The following is a 14,072-nucleotide window of genomic DNA, read 5'->3' as shown; positions in this document are numbered from 1 at the left end:
AGTGCATTATCTCACAATTGTCTGGATTAACCTCCACATGCCATTTCATTGCCCATCTTTCCAAGTGATCTCCATTTGTTGCTGTATCTGTTGACAACCTTCCTCACTGTCCATAACTGCACCAATTTGGTTGGCACCACATAACTGTCAGGCAATGACCCTCTCCAACAAGAGAGAAGGTAAACATCACCCACTGACATTCAATGGCATCACAGTCACTGGATCCACCACTTCAGTGAAAACAGACACAACATATTCATTCAGCTCCTCGACCACTTCTCTATTCCTGAAAATAAATCCATCCAACTCTTAGCCAAACATTTTCCGCACCTGTGGGAACTTTTGCAGGACATTTCTCTGTTTGTTATGGATTGCATTCATATTTATTTCTCCTGTTCCTTACAAGTTTCATGGTCCTCCTTTGTGGAACCATTCTAGTGAGAATCCTCTGCAACCACTTAAGGAGACTCATGTATTTCCTAAAATGTGATCATCAATGTCCACAATGGTCATAACAGAATTTCATAGGGGTTCAGCAAAACTTCCTCAATTGAGGAATCAATCATCTCGTTATAAACTCAAGACCCTGTTTGCTTTGCTATTCACTCTCTCAATAAAGTTCAGTGCACCAAGATTCCTCTGTCCCTCTGCCATGCAGTTTTTTGAACAGTGCCGTTAAGTTTATGTCGACTCTCAGAATTCCTCACCAAAACTGTATCCCCTTATCGGCCTCGGGACTGTCCATTCTGAGAGCTTTTCGATTCTGTTCCTGTAGTCATGATGGAACAGAATGATGGGGGGTTCCCAATGGGCTGAAAGACTGACTCCTGTTGCTGTTGCCCTGTAACCTACTCTGATTCAGACAGGTTTTGTCACAAGGAATGAGAATTAAATGTCTATATTCTTAATTCTGTTGCAGGACTATTCCCAACATAATTGATGTGAAACAATATGAAGAACTGGTCCTTGATTTCGTGAAAGACTTAGAAGAAGACAAGAGAATACTGAGTGGGAAATTTATTTTTGGTTGGTATAAGAAAGGTAGACTAGCACAAATAGCTTTAGAAAAGGAATTGGAATGAAATTTTTCTAGAAGGTTCTGTTACCTTTATCCATACTCAACAGTGAGATGTGCTTAGTTCTGAAATTGTTTTGTCTTCCCCAAACTACATTGTATTAACCTAGACTACTGTGCATAACTCTGGTCTCCGTACCTATAGAAAGATATACCCTTCTCCCTCACTTTCAGTGAATGCAGTGACTGTTCCTTAGATATATTATAGACATGTGCCCACATTGGGAATTTGACCAATTCCACCAATGTCCTATCTCAGAAACCCCAGTGTCCTGTTTATAAACACTGCCGTCTACTGGCAGTCGGTAATTGTATTTCCAACAAAGAATACAAGTATTTATTCTTCAATCAAAATTATTCAGATACAATAGCATCAACAGTTCCCCATTGAGTTCCCCATTTACAGTTTCTGATCCCACTGGTTCTTTAGTCCAATGCTTCCAATCAATGGAATAATCCAAGTTACACTTCATTAGCCCCGGAATTCTGATCAGGTTCAGTCGTTGTCACCGATACACTTCCCCAATTCCCCCGACCCGACAACACCCCCGACATGACCGTGTCAGACTGGACAAACCCCCTCCACCTGACACCCATGACCCAGCTGGTCCCAAAACTCCATCACAGCCTCACCAACCCCAGGAGTCTACAGATCCCTCATCACTGACCCACTACTCCCCTTCACCCCGACCACAGACCCCTTGGAACGGGACACCTCCCCCCGCCCACCCCATTACCAGCAAAACAACAGCCTCTCCTTTTCACCAGCCTTCACACCCCATTCAACCCAGACTCACTAGACCCAAAAGCAACCCCTGAACAGACACCCCCTGCTCCTGCAATGAGTTTGGAACTGACAGCCAACTGCATTCACCCATCACCACACAAGACCCACCCAACCCCTGCCTCACTAACCTGAAACCCCACCCAAAGTGACCCAGGTGGTACTGACCATCTGTCCCGACCTGGTAGCACCGCACCCCATCCCTCAACCCTCTGGGCCTGACACCGACCCTTCACCTCATCCACCTCACAACCCCAGCAGATCCATCAGTCTCATTCCTCTCCGACGTGGTGCCAGCAGAACTGAAATGCTCCCTCACTCCATCCCAGCCCTTACACACCCCAAGCTTTCTCTCACCTACCTGACAATATACCCCTCCACCCGGCACCATTGTCTCCCACTCCCCTGGTCCTCTACCTTCCTCACCTACCTCCATGCTACTCCCTCACACACATTCTATTGAAACCCCTTACCCACCCGCCACTCTGTCCATGCTCCTTCCCACCCTCCCACCAACTGCAGCCCCTCCCCCTCCTGCCCATCATCCTCCCTCCACTCTCACCTCCACACGATGGTTTTCAGCTGTCCTGGGGGCTGTACCGTCTTGTCTTTCCCCGGGTCATAAAAAAGAAGATCCACCATTCAATGAGATTATTGCTGATCTTCTCCTTCAAATCCACTTTCCCACACTGTCCCTCAATTTTCCAGTCACTGTCCAATACAAAACATTCCCCGGGGATATTTTTTCCATATTTGGTTATTACCATCAGATTTCCCCAAATTCTATCCCATCTGTCCAGTTCCAGCCCACTCCCTCAACCCCGCACCCAATGTGGCCTCCTCTATGTTGGGTCCGCTGCACCCGATGTGGCCTCCTGTATATTGGGGAGACAGGCTGCCTACTTGTTGAACGTTTCAGAGAACACCTCTGGGACACCCGGACCAACCAACCCAACCACCCCGTGGCTCAACACTTCAACTCCCCCTCCCACTCCACCAAGGACATGCAGGTCCTTGGACTCCTCCATCGCCAGACCATAGCAACACGATGGCTGGAGGAAGAGCACCTCATCTTTTGCCTAGGAACCCTCCAACCACAAGGGATGAACTCAGATTTCTCCAGTTTCCTCATTTCCCCTCCCCTCCACCTTGTCTCAGTCCCAACCCTCGAACTCAGCACCACCTTCCTATCCTGACTTCTCCGCCCTAACCCCATTCCGGCCTATCTCCCTCACCTTAACCTCCTTCCACCTATCGCATTTCCAACGCCCCTCCCCCAAGTCCCTCCTCCCTACCTTTTATCTTAGCCTACTTGGCACACTTTCCTCATTCCTGAAGAAGGGCTCATGCCCAAAGCATCGATTCTCCTGCTCCTTGGATGCTGCCTGACCTGCTGCGCTTTTCCAGCAACACATTTTCAGCTCTGATCTTCAGCATCTGCAGACCTCACTTTCTCCTAGAATACATTAACCAGACATCAGGTTCCAGCTCTGGTCGCTCTGACTGTCCCTGACAGAGCTGTCCTGGATTCTCGTGTTCCTTTTAATATCCTTTATAGTGAGGATTTCTCTTCAAAACTAAATTATTGCCCAGTGTTTCAGATACATTTCTAACCAACCATCTCTGTTGGGCATTGGTGACATCAGTTGAAAGTCTTCTTCCAGCACATGCAGGGGGTTAAATTTAATTGTAAATGGGGAGCTGGGTCCTTCACTAGGAAACAGGGATTAAGTGTCCTTTAACCTTCTTTGAAATGAATGAATTGTGTACAGCCTGAGACAGGGATGGTCCTGGTGATGGATTATATTTCTGTTTAATCTCAGTCATGTTGGGTCAGAATGTTTCACATTGATGTGGTCAGAGCTCATTGACAGTGGGAGGGATTCCAGAGCCTGGTTGTTTGAGGTTGGTCAGTGCTGGAACTGCCCTGTGGAGTATTCCTACATGGAATGGATTTGTATTCCATCAATACTCATTGTGGTGACCCATTTGGACTGATGTCCCACCTTCATCTGGAAGTTAGTGACATATGAGAATCAGTCAGCTTTGTGCTGTGGTGTCTGGGGTCAGAGGTTTCACTTGTTGAACTCTGCAGCACAAGGGGAGGGGGCAGGAGAGTGGGAGCTTACATTGAAGCTCAGGACCAGGAGGGGTCAGTGAGAGGAGGAAGAGGGATGTGGACTGGAGCCTGGAGGAGGGTGAGGATCTTGCAGTTGGAACCAGCAACTTCCAGACACACAGAGAATTCTAAATACATGAGGAATGTGTTCCCAGTCTCACTGGAGGAACTTACATTTGTACTGGAACCAACAAGAAGGAAGAGAGTGGAAGTGGGGGACACTGTCAGGAACACCAGGCCAGGGTGAAAATTCCACCCTCTATGTGGGCAGTAGAATATTCCCTATTCCTGCCATTCCTAATTATCAGAAACTGAACATTGTGCTAGGAATGAGGAGAAAGGTTGTTTCTCAATCCAGTTCAGTTTTACTCAGGTCAGTGCAGGTTCAGAAAACAGCTGGATCCAGGTGAGGAAGGGCAAGTGGGAGATTTTGGGAATCAGGAATGAAGTAGCTTCAAACTGGTCCCTGAAATGGAGAAATAATCCTAATGTGAAATCAGAATCCAGAGTTTGATGAGAGAATAAAATTCAGCTTCAGATCTCCCACCCACACTGAGAGCTCCCACCCACATATAGACTGACTGAATTTGTGATTGAAGAAATGATCTATTCCAATATGATTCCTGTTAACAGGCCATTCATTCACAGGCTTCTCGTGAAGAAGCCATTGTCTTTGAGTTTGTGTTTGTCTGTGTTTTTCTAACTGCTGGGAATGTATTCTCACTGTGAAATAAAGAGGGTGATGCATCACAACACTCGGTCTCCTGTTCAATTCTTACTCTGAGGGAAATCTGGATCACTGCTCACATCACGAGTTTAATATTAGATAAAATCTTCCACATTTTAGTGAAATGAATCTGTCGATGTATTGAAGATTAAAAGTAATAATTCTCCCCTTTCAGAAAATTATCCTGCATTACTGTAGGGCATTTGGTCCACTGTGTACCAGTGCCAATGGGCAAACTGACACTGGGGATTTAAAGTCAGTTACATGTGGGGCTCAAAGGTTTCTAATTTCTTCATCACAACCTACTTTCCCAACAATTGTGGCATCATCTGCAAATTCCTGATCCTTTGGAATGGGAGATCAGACTCGAGGGGCTGAATGACCCACTCCTGTTCCTATTTCCCATGGTATTGTTGTTACAGTGAAAGTCACCATCGTCCCAGAGGATGTTCTCTCCCATTAGACAGAGGTGGCTGCTGGTGTAGAGTTATACCTGAGGGTCAGCAGGCCTCAGGCAAGGGGTGAGGGGGAATATGATGGGGTAGCATTGTTGGTGTGTGATAGAATAGTAAGAAGTGATTTGGAATTGGAAGATGAAGTATCCAGGTAAGACACTAGGAATTCTGCAGACAGTAACTCACCTCCTGACTTCCAAAAGCCTCTCCAAGGCACAAGTCAGGAGTGTGATGAAATATTCCCCAAGATGTGCTCCAGAACCTCACCAAAGCTCCTCAGACAGAATCTTCCAAACACTCAAACATTTCCGTCTCGAAGGACAAGAACAGCAGATACATGGGATCACCCCCACCTGCACGTCCCCCTCTAAGACACTCACCATCCTGACTTGTTCAAGTTAAATGGATTTAGTGCAGGGATAAAGGTTCACTTTCAATCCCCATTAAACACACTTCACTGGAATACTCTGAATGCTGCCTCTTGGTGTAGCAGATACAAGTTCCTGACTCATCACTGAAGTAATTCTTCCAAAAACGAGAAATATTACCCGGAACTGGAAATGGCTGACCCAGCACGAGATCCGACAGGCGACCCACCTTTGATCACTCGACTCAAAGTCTGAAGTTCTTGTCAAATGGTTGGTGTGTGCGATCTACATAGAACATAGGATGTGATAGCGCAGTACAGGCCCTTCAGCCCTCAATGTTGCACCGACCTGTGAAAATAATCTGATGCCCATCCAAACTATATCTATGGATGTCCAATGCTCACTTAAATGCCCACTTAAATGTCCTTAATGCCAGCGAGTCTACGACTGTTACACGTCCCTACTACTCGCTGAGTAAAGAGACTACCCCAAATATCTGTCCTAAATCTATCACACCTCAAATTGTCTCAGCATTCATCATCCAAGGAAAAAGGCTCTCACTGTCCACTCTATCTAATCCTCAGATTATCTTATACATCTCAATTAAGTCATCTCTCAACCCTCCAATGAAAACAGCTTCAATTCCCTTAGCTGTTCCTCATAAGACCTTCCTTCCATACCAGGCAACATCCTAGTAAATCTCCTCTGAACCCTTTCCAAAGCTTCCATATCCTTCCGATAATGCGGTGACAAGAACTACACGCAATACTCCAGCTGCCACCTTACCAGTGTCTTGCACAGCTGAAGTATGATCTTGTGGCTCTGAAACTCAATCCACCTTGCAAATAAATGCCAACACACCATATGCCTTCTTAACAACCCTATCAACCTGGGTGGCAACTTTCAGGGATTTATGCACCCAGTCACCGAGATTCCTCTGTTTATCTACACTGCAAGAATTTTACCATAAGCCTAGCAACTGTATTCCTGTTACTTTTTCCAGAGTGAACTTCCTCATGCTTTTCTGCATTAAACTCCATTTGCCACTTCTCAGCCCAGTTCTGCGTCTTATCCATGTCCCTCTGTAACCCACAACATCCTTCGGCACTATCCACAACTCTGCCTACCTTAGTGTTGTCTGCAAATTTACTAAACCCATCCTTCTACGCCCACCTCCAAATCATTTATGAAAGTGACAAACAGCAGGGGCCCCAAAATAGATCTTTGTGGCATTCCACTGGTAACTGAGCTCCAGAATGATCATTTCCCATCAACCACCATCCCCTGTCTTCTTTCAGCTAGCTAATTTCTGATCCAAACCACCAAATCACCTTCAACCACAAAACTCTATATTTTGTACAATAGCCTACCATGTGGAACCTTATCAGATGCCTTACTGAAGTCCATATACACCACATCAACCGTCTTACCTTCATCCACCTGTTTTTTCACCTTCTCGAAGAACTCAATAAGGTTAGTGAGGCACAACCTACCCTTCACAAAACTGTGTTTACTATCCCTAAGCAAATTATTCCTTTCCAAATGATTATTAATCCTATCTCTTATAACCTTTTCCTACATCTTACCCACAACCGAAATAAGACTCAATGGTCTATAATTACCAGGGTTGTTCCGACTCCCCTTCTTCAACAAGGAACAGCATTTGCTAACCTCCAATCTTCTGGCACTACTTCTGTCGACAATGATGACATAAAGATTGAAGCCAAAGGCTCTGCAATCTCCTCCCTGGCTTCCCAGAGAATCCGAGGGTAAATCCCATCCAGCCCAAGGGTCTGATCTATTTTCAGACTTTCCAAAATTGCTAAAACCCTCTCTTTGTCAACCGCAATCCCATCTTATCTTGTAGCCTGTATCTCCATGTTCTCACAAACATTGCCCTTTACCAATGTGATTACTGTCAAAACGTATTCATTAAGCGCTATTCCATGTCCTCAGATTTCACACACAACTTTCCACTACTATCTTTGATTGGCCCTAATCTTACTCTAGTCATTATTTTATTCCTGATATACCTATAGAAGGCGTAAGGGTTTGCCTTGATCCTATCCGCCAACTAATTTTCATGTCCCCTCCTGGCTCTTTTTAGCCCTCTCTTTGTATCTTTTCTGGATAACTTATAACTCTCAAGCCCCCCAACTGAGCCTTCACACTTCATCCTCACATAAGCTTTCCTATTATTCATGACAAGCGATTCAATTTCTTTATTAAAGCATGGCCCCCTTTCTTGATAACTACCTCCCTGTCTGACAGGTATATAATTACCCAGGTCCTGCAGTAGCTGTTCCTTGAAAAAGCTCCACATTTCAAGAGTGTCCATCCCCTGCAGCTTCCTTCCCCAACCTATGCATCCTAAATCTTGCCGAATCACATCATAATTGCCATTTCCCCAGTTATACCTCTTTCCCTGCGGTATATACCTATCCCTGTCTATTGGTATTGTAAACATAACCGAATTATGGTCATTATCATCAAAGTGCTCACCTACCTCCAAATCTAACACCTGACCAGGTTCATTCCCCAGTACCAACTCCAGTATGGCATCACCCTTGTTGCCTGTCTACATACTGTGTCAGAAAACCTGCCTGCACACATTGAACAATGGTTGGTCTGTGCAATGGTTGGTTTGTATGATGAATGGTCTATGTGAAGATTGGTCTGTATGATGGTTGGTCTGTGTAATGATTTGTCTGTGCGATGGTTGGGTCTGTGCAATGGTTGGTCTGTATGATGATTGGGTCTGTACGACAGTTGGTCTGTGCTATAATTGGTCTATACACTGGTTGGTCTGTGCAATGCTTGGTTTGTACGAAGGCTGGCCTGAGCGATGGTTGGGTCTGTACGATGGTTGGATCTGTACAATGGTTGGTCTGTGTGATGGTTCATCTGTGTGATGGTTGGTCTGTACAATGGTTGGTCTCTGCGATGATTGGTCTGTACAATGGTTGGTCTGTGCGATGATTAGTCTGTACAATGGTTGGTCTGTGCGATGATTGGTCTGTACAATGGTTGGTCTGTGTGATGGTTCATCTGTGTGATGGTTGGTCTGTACAATGGTTGGTCTGTGCGATGATTGGTCTGTACAATGGTTGGTCTGTGTGATGGTTAGCCTGTATGATGATTGGTATGTGCGATGATTGGTTTGTGCAATGGTTGGTCTGTGCGATAGTTTTACTGTACAGTTCTCACCAAGAATAGGCAGTGAACCTCCATTTTTATGTTTTCCTTCAGTCCCCAAACTATTCAACTTTCTCCCCTCCAGCTATGAGGTCATCCGTGAGGCTCATTAATAGTTTTTGTCACTGATCTGACAGTCTTTGAGCAATTTAATGCTCTGCTTTAATCTTTTCAGAAGATATTTTCACAATTTTCACCAGGCCCAACAAGTTCACACTGACCCGCCGAAGCTCAACCCATCCAGACCCATTCTCCTAACACATCGGGCAATTTAACATGGCCAATTCACCTAACATGCACATTTTTGGACTGTGGGAGGAAACCAGAGTGCTAACTACTGTGCCACCATGCTGCCCATGGTGAGTTTGCTTCACTTGGCTATTCTGCTTCCCAGCATGCATCAGAAACTTCCCTGACCTGCCATTTTAGGTCACAATCAGTTCAGGAAGGCAATGCACCTTATCAATGATGTGAAGGTGTTGGTGTTGGACTGGGTTGGACAAGGTGAAAAATCACATGACACAGGTGATCGTGTTTTTCAAATAAACCTATTGGACTCTCACTTGGTGTTGTGTGATTTTTCACCTTGTCAGTGGCAACGAGGAATAGTCAATAAATACTCTCCCAGCCAGCAACACCCTCATCCTGGGAGTGAATTAGAAATAATTCCTGATGTAACCACAGGTTTCTCACTGTTTCTGTAAAGCAAACTCTGTCCCTGTCAATCTCAATTTAATGCAGTCCCTCCCAATGGTTTAGACTTCTCTCCCAGCACCATTCCCCACTCCAAAAATACTTAAGCAGTCTGTGTTCAAAAGCAACAAGGTCTGAATAATATCTGGGCTTGCATTGGTAAGTGGCGAGTAAGTTTTATGCCACACAAATGCCAGGCTGTGACCATCACCAATAAGAGACAATTTAATCATTGTACCTTGATATCCAATGGTGTTACTATCACTGAATGCCTGACTATCAAAATCCTGGGGGGGTTCTCATTAACTAGAAATTCAACTGGACTCACTGTGGAAGCACAGTGGCTAAAAGAGCAGGTCAGGGCTCAGCATACTGCAGCAAGTATCTCCCCAAAGCCTGTTCCCCCATCTGCAAGGCACAAGTCAGAAGTGTGATGGGATACTCCCCACTTGCCTGGACGGTGCAGCTCCAACAACACTCAAGAAGCTTGACACCATCCAGGACAAAGCAACCGCTTGATTGGTACCACATCCACTCCGTCTACCAACGACACTCAGTAGCAGCAGTGTGCCGTAGCTACATGATGCTCTGCAGAAATTCACCAAAGATCCTGAGACAGCACCTTCCAAACCCACAAACACTTCCATCTGGAAGGCCAAGGGCAACAGATACATAGGAACACCACCACCTTCAAGTTCCCCTTTCAGCCACTCACTATCCTGACTTGGAAATATATCGCCCATTCCTTCACGGTCACTTGGTCAAATTCCTGCAATTCCCTCCCCAAGGGCATTGTGGGTCAGCCCACAGCAGGTGGACTGCAGCAGTTCAAGAAGGCAGCTCACCCCACCTTTTCAAGGGGCAATTGGGGACAGGCAATAAATGCGGCCTCCCAGCCAACATTACTTACATCCCACAAGAGAATAAAAAACATCAGAGATCAAACTTTTTAAAAATAACCAACGGATCCCAACTCCAAACTTGGCAGAATTCCCTGAAGTATTATCAGTTTAAAAAAATGGCCGAAAGGGGCAGAACTTTGCAGGAACCCAGCCTGACCCTTGGAGTGAAGGTTCCCTGCTCCAGGACCCTGTGGTGAGAGGCCCAGAAGGAAGTGGGGAAGAAATCTGGAGAGCTGACCCCAGCGATTGTTGCTTCCCTCAGCCTGGAAACCTCTTGGCCCAGGTAAGGCAGCTGAGATAGATTCATAGAGCACAGAAAACAGACCTTTCAGTCCAACCCCTCCATGCTGACCAGCTATCTTAAATCAATCCCGTTCCATTTGTCAGCATTTGGCACATATCCCTCTACACCCATTCTGTTCATGAACCCATCCAGAAATACATGCACAGCAACTGAAATAAACAGGAACAGACTTAAGTAAAAATTGGCCAGAAATCAAAGTATGCTTGGAATGCCTGAGCCAAGACAGACACACAAGAGACAGTTTTCCCCAGGGAAAGTGAAGCCCAGGCAATTGAAAACTGGAGAGGCATCAGAACACATGAGGAAGTGTGAAAGGGCAATTCGACCTTTCCTGACAAACAACCAACATGCGATGCACGGGACAGACACTCCTCAGTAAGGTAGAAGACCAGGTGTATGTTCTGGGATGAAACCAGACTTCCAGCCTCAAGGCAGACACATCGAACGGTTCACTGTTAGCAAGCCATCGAGAATCGTTAGCAGCATTTCAAGATGATAAAACCAATTAGTTTGATTCCCCTGATCAGCCAAGTCCTTGGAATTTTCCAGAAGGTAGCCAGGAAGATATAAGAACCTGGCCTGGCAGGACTTGACCGAACCCCACTCTCCAGCCGACCTACAGGCAGGTCAGAATACAGCAGTGAGCAGAGCAGCTCACCCTCCGACCAGAGAGAGAATCAACTCATGAAGAGAGGTGCAGACGAACAATTTGACCGAGCAGCAAAAGGTAAGCATGTCTGGGAAGTGTTTTAATATTCAAAAGAATCGGATCGTTAGAAAGACAGTTGGTGAAATTGTCAAGTGTAGTTTTTCCCTTTGTTGTCTTAAATAAAGTTGGGACTTGGCTGACTGACTGCAGTCTTATGCTGTGTTGTCCTTACCTGATACACGCTAAGGATCCTGGGTAAATAAATATTGTGTACACTGGTCGAGGAGTCCATAGGGTCTCAGAGATATCCTGTTCCAAGCAACACCATATATCTCCAATAGGGGGAGGGAAATCAGTCACAAAAGGATTCAAAGTTAATCAGGAAGACTCTTGAGATACAAGTTGTGATTAATGTCTGGTTCCAGTGATTTGAGTTGATTTTTATCTGAAGCAAATACGAGAGGGTGCCATTGTACTGGAAAGACTGGGAGCGCAGATTAAACCATCAGGAGGAGCTGCATTAACATGAGCTTCATGATGTGGAGGAGCCAGTATTGGACTGGGGTGTACAAAGTTAAAAATCACACATCACCACATTATTGTCCAACAGGGTTTGTTTGGATCTACTAGCTTTTGGAGCACTGTTCCTTCATCAGTAGCTGTGGAGTAGGATCATAAAATGCAGAAATTTTCACAAATAATTACATGTCATGCAGCTGATATGATAGATTGAACAAACCTCGATTACGGTTCAGTTTGAATTAATTTTTATCTGAAGCAGTGCAAACACCAGGGGGTGCCATTGTACTGGAAAGACTGGGAGAGCAGATGAAACCATCGAGAAGTGCTGCATTAAAGTGAGATTGACAGGGACAGAGCTTGCTTTCCAGAAAAAGTGAGAATCCCATGGTTTACATTCGAAGGATTTTTTAAAAATTCACTTATGGGATGGAGGTGTTGCTGGCTGGGAGAGTATTTTTTGCCCATTTCTGGCTGCCGTTGAGAAGGTGATCTGCCTTCCTGAACTGTTTGTAACCTAAAATGACTGGTCAGAGAAGTTTCTGATGCATGCTGGGAAAGACAATGGCCAAGTGAAGCAAACTCAAAACTATTGAAAGAAATCTGAACTGGTTCCATTATAAACCGTTCACAACAACAGAACTCTGTAAAGAGATGAGCCATTCAACACAGTCAACAGGTTCTAAGGTAATGCTCATAATAAACATCTTATCCTACCTCATACACAACTCATATCTTGTGAAAACACAGCATTAAATTGCTCAAAGACAGATAGATCAGCGACAAAACCATTGAGGAGCCGCATGGATGATGTCATCGCTGGAGGGAACTCATTTGAACAATTTAGGGACTGAAGGAAAACATAAAAATGGAGATTCATTGCCTCTTCTCAATTAGAACAGTACAGAGTAATTACCACACAGACCAACCATCGCACAGACCAACCATCGTACAGACGAACCATCGCACAGACCACCATCTCACAGACCGACCATCTCACAGACCATCCATCTCACAGACTGACCATCTCACAGACCAACCATCACACAGACCAACCATCGTACAAACCAACCATCACACAGACCAACCATCATACAGACCAACCATCGTACAGACCAACCATCATACAGGGTAAAAACAATGACTGCAGATGCTGAAAACCAAATACTGGATTAGTGGTGCTGGAAGAGCACAGCAGTTCAGGCAGCATCCAACGATACAGACCAACCATCGCACAGATCAACCATCGTACAGACCAACCATCGCACAGATCAACCATCACACAGACCAACCATCGCACAGATCGACCATCACACAGATCAACCATCACACAGACCAACCATCACACAGACCATCCATCGCACAGACCATCTATCGCACAGACCAATTATCGTACAGACTGACCATCGCACAGACCAACCATCATACAGATTAACCATCGTTAAAGAACTGCAGACTTTGAATTGAGGGATCAAAAATCAGTTGCTGTCAGGTCTCGTGCTGGATCAGCCATTTCCACTTGTGGGTAAAAGTTGTCCTCTTTGTAAGAATTGCTTCAGTGATGAGTCAGGAATTTGTATCAGCTGCACCAAGAGGCCGCATTTAGAGTACTCCAGTGAAGTGTGTTTAATGTTGGATTGAAAGTGAATCTTCACACCCGTACTAAATCAACATATCAGGATGGTGAGTGGTTTGGAGGGGAACGTGTAGTTTATGGTAATCCCATGTATCCATTGTCCTTGTCCTTCAAGATGGAAATGGTTGAGGGTTTGGAAGATTCAATCCAAGGAGCTTTGGTGAGGCTCTGGAGCACATCTTGGAGAGTATTCCAATCTTACGCCTGAATTGTGCCTTGGACAGGCTTTGGGAGGTTAGGTGGTGAGTTACTCACTGCAGAATTCCTAGTTTCTGACCTGCTTTCAATGACTCGCAGTGAATTAGAGTCATCATATCAATACAGTTTCTGGTCAATGGTAACTCCCAGGGTGTTAATAGTGGGGGAATCAGGCGATGGGAACATGACTGAACTTCAAACGATGATGGTCAATTGTCTCTTACTGGATATGGTCAGAAGTCACACAAAACTAGGTTATAATCCAACAGGTTCGCTTGAAATCCCAAGCTTTCGCAGTCCTACTCTACCTGATAAGGGAGCTGTGCTCTCACTAATCTCACCTTGCCCATGGTTCATGTACACAGTGGGACAAATACCCTCCATTAGAGCAGGTTCATTTTCTGAAATAAGAGAATTATCAATTTTAATCTTCAATACTTTGACACAT

General features: G+C 45.1%; 1 protein-coding gene across 1 annotated transcript in view; it reads right to left on the bottom strand.

The window, feature by feature from the left end:
* The window catches only part of LOC140456994 (heme-binding protein 2-like), a 308,917-nt gene that overhangs the window by 87,038 nt on the left and 207,807 nt on the right, over positions 1–14,072 (bottom strand). The window lies entirely within an intron of this gene.

Source organism: Chiloscyllium punctatum, chromosome 3 (assembly GCF_047496795.1).
Source record: "Chiloscyllium punctatum isolate Juve2018m chromosome 3, sChiPun1.3, whole genome shotgun sequence".
Taxonomy (NCBI): Eukaryota; Metazoa; Chordata; class Chondrichthyes; order Orectolobiformes; family Hemiscylliidae; genus Chiloscyllium; species Chiloscyllium punctatum.
This window is presented reverse-complemented; position numbering and strand designations above follow the sequence as displayed.